Below are 6,000 nucleotides of genomic sequence, written 5' to 3'. Positions count from 1 at the left end.
GGTGTTGGGAACTGGTGGGAGGAGGGTCCTAGATGTTGCAGGGTGCAGGGGGAAGCGCACCATTATTTGGGGGTACTCGTACCCATGGAAGGTGAGGAGGAGGCCGTTCCAGCAATCCAGGTCGAGCAAGTCGCCGCCCGAGGAGTCCAAATCGAAGCTAGCGCGCCGGACGACGGCGGCTAGCTCAGGAGGCTGAGGCACCGGCACGAACCGTGGCGGTTGATTGTTCGCGGGCGTACGAGCCTTGGTGGCGACGTAGAAACCGAGAAGGCTGGGCGGATGGAGGTTGCGGAAGCGGCAGAGGAAGGCAGGCGCGGAGGCGAGGCGGAGCCAGCGCTTGCAGACGAGCGCGGCGCGGACGAGGCTGGTGGGGAAGGCGACGCGAACGAGGATCTCACACAAAAGATCGTCGTCGTCGAGCACTGCCGAGAAGACTGCTGCGGCGGCCGCCGACTCGCTCTTCCCTTCCATCTGCGCTCTCGATGTGGTTTGGACTTTCGAGAGGTTGAGAATTTGAGAGAAGGATCGCCACGCCAAACTCAGATGATGAGATTTTGGGGTAATAAGAAGAAACAGGAGGGTTTAGGGTTTTACGTTTACTTACCTGCCAAGGCATAGAGTCCGTTCAGTTTTTTTACCCCTCGTCCACTCACGGATCCGTCTTGTGGTTTCTAATTCGCGAACAGTCGAATTTCCTCACCAAAATCATCAATTTTCTTGTCTTTCTTATTCGTGTCCGGCGGCGGCACGCTTGATGCGAGTGGAGACTATGAGGGAACGGCATGGCAAAGGATTAGGGTTAGTTGTTCCTGGTGGGGGGACAAAGGTGGGAATGGAGAGGATTCAGATGGATGGCCTGGTGCGCTGGTTCAACGGCAACACTATCCTTCATACAGGAGGAAACTAGAAAAGGCGGAGGGCAAGTCGAAAATCATTCACTGCAAAAACATCTTATATTTAGTTACGGAGGTAGTATTAGAGACTCCCAAGAGCGGAATGTGTTTCAGGTTCAGGGGTCATCGAACTTTTAATAGACAGACAACAGTCTTCACCTCTACTTGTTAAAATTTCCTTCAGAACGATGTCGTCGTAATTGTCCGTACCTGCGAGTTGTGATTGACCGTACTTCGGAGAACGCTATCAGTCAGAACGCTGACACATGAATGCAGTGATGTTTCATTTAACCACACCACAAATGCGAAACATGCTGGCTAAATAGAATGAAACTGAGTCTAGTTACATTTGGTTATCAGATCATGCAATTTGGTTGTTTCAGAACATCGATCTTTGGTTCAGCATTCAGAGAAATTTGCAAGCGACATCCTGGTTCCATCATTGAAGAGGAACGGAGAAAATGTAAAAATTCCATGTGAGAAATGAAAAATAATATCCTAGAAGGAACCGTGTTTTAGAAATAAAAAATTGTAAGACTTGACATGTGAATATAACAAAATTGTGTGAAACCGGTCAACAATATATAAATTTGCCATATGACAAGTTAAAAAATTCATAGATTTTTCATGTAGACATTCCCGAAGATTTATACAATTTGCCATGTTTGGGAAGCAAAAATGTTATGAATTTTCCATGTAACCATGTATGAATTTGTCATGTTATGAACATGCACAAAGAAAAAAATATTGCAATTTCCCATGGCGACCTAAAAATAATCCTATCCAAAAATTGTGGCAAATTTGCCATGGGTGAAAACCTAAATATACCATGGAAAAATCTAAGTTGCCATGTAGTAAATTGGAAAGGGCATACAAAAATGCAAGGTAGCGACTACAAATTTGCTAGGCATAATGTATACAATATGTCATACATTCGGACATTTTTCAGACATCGAAAAATGCAGCCATCCAACTCGAGCATGCCTCACAACCACCATCCATCCCGACTTCTCCCTATCCTATGATCTTTGACGATGCCCAACAATCAATTGATTAAAACTAGACCGCATAATCGCTCGTGCTTCCAATCGAACGATAGCCATTGTGTAGGTTGAAAGTGCAATCAGGGGGGGGGGGGGCGTTTTGGCTCCCGGGAGCACATGCTCCCGCGTGAAAAGTAATAAAAAGAATAGTAAATGTTTTCAAAAAAATCTCAATATTTTTGTAGATGTTCGTGTTAGTGTCACAAGCATGGTTGACAATTTTCATGTGAAACGGAGCAACAATGTTTTGTCGGTGAAAAAAACAAATTTGGGGTGTCATTTGGTTTTCAATTTACTTTTTTTTCACAGACCAAATGCTTAACCTTTTTGCCTAAAATTTTTGTTGGGATTCTTTTGATATTTCAAAATAACTTCCACAGGTAGGAGCACGTGCACCCGGGAACAAAATTGGATTTATGGTGCAATCATGCCGTTAATTATAATTTGATATTGAGAACCAATATACATATAGGAGACTAATTATGTTTGCTATAAGTGAATACACATGTTCGTAGTCTTCTTGGAAACTATGTCTGTGGATTGTGGACCCACCAAAATGGATATGACTCAAGTATGGTGAAATGAAGATAAGAAGCATATTCAGTTAATTTTTTAGTTATAAAGATCCCACACTATTAAGAGAGGATCAAAGCGGTTCATCATAAGATTTGTTCAAGCCAACATCTTCCTAGCACCATTCCACTCATATATCGACCAAAAAGTCTAATGCCAAAGAAGCCCGAAAAGCACACTGGGCAGCAAATCAAAGCCCGAGTGTGTGGATCGTGGACCCACCAAAATTATAGGGGTAGCAGCCAAGTTTCTACATAGAGGTCATATAGAACGTGTAGAGACGACAGAATTATCTGAAATTGTAAATCTGCAACATACAGAGGCTAACAGAAAGAATGAAAGTTAATTATCCTAGTATCTAAGTTAAGCTTGCAACCACTACGGCAAGGGCATGCCACCAACCACGGATAAATTATCATGGTGTGCTGATTTATAAGAAATAAGTGTATGGACATTGTAAACATCTTAACTGAGACAAAATATTAGCGTAATGTAGACCGGAAGACCACAGTACTAGGCGGATCAACAAGAGGCAAAATCTTGCAGAGGGACGTCACTGTTTTGGATCACACCCTTCCTTCAACGCAGGGAATTTAGGAGGCCAAACCATCATGAAGGGTCTGACTCCATCCATGAATCTATCCTCTTCTTGTGTAGTAAACTGGTAAACCTTCGTTGCCGCCTTGTGTTTAACATCAAGCATGTAGATGACATCATTCTTCTCCAAGAAAACAAACGCAGAATTGGCTCCAACTGCACGCACCGAAACATCCCCGGACATGCTAGTTGGTATCATGTCAGTCAAGCAAACGGTATGAACGTGTAACCAGTCGGCGAGGCCATTCGAATTCGTGTCCACCTTGTAGAGCCAGATGCGAAGCTGGGATCCTTTGGCATAGATGAAATGAACCCCAGAATCATTTGCAAGCGACAGCCCGGTTCCCTGATAGTACTGCACCTCTTCCGGGAGGTTAACCAGCGAGAAACATGACGACGCAAAATCTAGCCAGAATAGCTTGTAACTGCCTGGCTTGTCTCTGCCGGTCACAAGGGTGAGATTGCAGATCTTTTCATCAACGATCAAGCTAGGCAACGGCAGATGAACGACACTGGTTTCAGTCACGGCTGAAGAGTAGATGGCCCAGGCATCATCCTGTAACTGTAATCCATAGACATCCAAAACACACTGCCGCCCTTTCCGCCCAATCGCAAGACAAAAGCAGGACAGGCGGCCGTCGTCGCCGACGCCATTGGGGAGGATCTCACGGTAGTGGTACGTGAAGCCGCCATGGATGCTGGTGCTCGGAGTTGGTGGTAGGATGGTCGTATGTGCCGCAGGGCACAGGGGGCTGCGCACCGTTATTTTGGATTTCGAGGACGTCGCTGACCCCACCTGGTGTGAAAAGAGGCAGAAGCGTATGCAGTTAAGCAGGGACGCGTGCGTGTTATATAGAGAACAAGATTACACGGGAGGTTAGGTGGTTAGGGCTGTGGATTGATCTACAAGTAAACTAGCTAAGCCGGCGGCTCAATCTCAACAGCCCTGACCTATCCTAACACAACTACAACAAACACACGCACGCAATCTATAGCTAGATACGGTTTATAGATACACCGTATTATACAATGCTTGACACTACCCCTCAATCACAACTTATCTAAGTTGAGATTGTGTCGAAAAGCCTCCAACTGCCTCAAAGAAAGGGGTTTAGTAAACCCATCTGCAACCTGATCGCCTGTAGGCACAAACCGAACATTGAGTAGTTTATTTGCTACTCGTTCGCGAACAAAGTGATAGTCGGTCTCTATATGCTTTGTTCGAGCATGAAAGACAGGATTAGCTGTCAAATACGTGGCACCAAGATTGTCACACCAAAGGGACGCAGCGCGAGGATGAGGAAGACCCAATTCTGTCAACATATTCTGCACCCAAATTACCTCAGCAGTGGCATTAGCGAGGGCTTTATACTCAGCTTCTGTGCTAGACCTGGACACAGTAGCTTGCTTGCGAGCACTCCAGGAAACTAAGTTGTTCCTAAGAAAGACTGCAAATCCACCCGTGGAGCGTCTATCATCAGGGCAGCCTGCCCAATCAGCATCAGAAAAAGCACTGACAAGCATGGAATCGGATTTGCAAAGCTTGAGGCCAAGGCCTGACGTCCCTTGAAGATATCTGAGAATCCGTTTAACTGCAGTCCAATGAACAGAAGTAGGAGCATGTAAAAACTGACAGACCTTATTAACTGCAAAGGAGATATCAGGCCGAGTCAAGGTAAGATACTGCAGGGCTCCCACCACACTCCTGTACCGAGTGGAATCTTCTGACAGAAGAGGTTCTCCAGCATGAAGTGACAACTTCTCAGTGAGAGCAAGAGGTGTAGGCGAAGGTTTGCAACCTTTCATCCCTATGCGCTGAAGTATTTCTTGGACATATTTTTCCTGTGTCAACAAAAGACCACTTGCAACCGGCTTAACTTCAATGCCAAGAAAAAATGCAAAGGCCCTAGATCTTTGAGTGCAAAGTCCATGCGTAAGTCCTTAAGAAGGGCCTCAACTGCTGAAGGAGAGGAGCTAGTGACAACAATATCGTCAACATAAATAAGCATGAAGATAATAACACCATGCCGACGATAGAAAAACAGCGAAGTATCCCCTTTGGATGCAACAAAACCAAGAGACTGCAATTTGGAATATAACCGATAGTACCAAGCTCGAGGTGCCTGTTTCAAACCATATAGAGCTTTGTCAAGCTTGCAAACATAATGTGGCGAGCTTGAACTTTCATACCCAGGAGGTTGCCTCATAAAAACTTCCTCTTCCGGAACACCATGCAAAAACGCGTTCTTAACATCTAGTTGTCGAATGCACCAGTTTCGAGAGACTGCAACGGAGAGTATTAACCGGATGGTGGCAGCCTTTACTACTGGACTAAAAGTGTCCTCGTAGTCAAGTCCATACCTTTGCTTGAACCCTTTGGCAACCAAACGAGCCTTGTACCTGTCAATGGTGCCATCAGATCTTCGCTTTATCTTGTACACCCATTTGCAGTCAATGACATTGCTACCCCTGACTGGTGGAACCAAATGCCAGGCTTTGTTATCCATGAGTGCAAAGTATTCCTCATCCATGGCCTGTTTCCATCTTGGATCACCGAGGGCTTCACGTACATTCTTTGGTTCACCTGCAGCACAGAAAGAGCCCCAACGAACACAGCCATACTTATACACTTTAGGTTTAACAATACCACTTTGTGACCTGGTTTGTGAGCGCACAGGAGGAGGCGGCGCAGGTTGATCAGCACGAATTTGCAGCCGGTTATGTGAAGCAGAAGTTGCAGAATCGGTAGTATCCGCAGAAGATCCCGAGCCGACCGCAGCCGATCCCGAGGCAGATCCCTGGGACGGATCAGCGAGGTGCAGCGCGGCATCCCGTGGCGAACTGCCAGGTGGCAGATCCGGGCTGGTTGTGGGGGGACCCGTCCGCGGAGAAGC

This window comes from Triticum aestivum, chromosome 7B (assembly GCF_018294505.1).
Source record: "Triticum aestivum cultivar Chinese Spring chromosome 7B, IWGSC CS RefSeq v2.1, whole genome shotgun sequence".
NCBI lineage: Eukaryota > Viridiplantae > Streptophyta > Magnoliopsida > Poales > Poaceae > Triticum > Triticum aestivum.
This window is presented reverse-complemented; position numbering follows the sequence as displayed.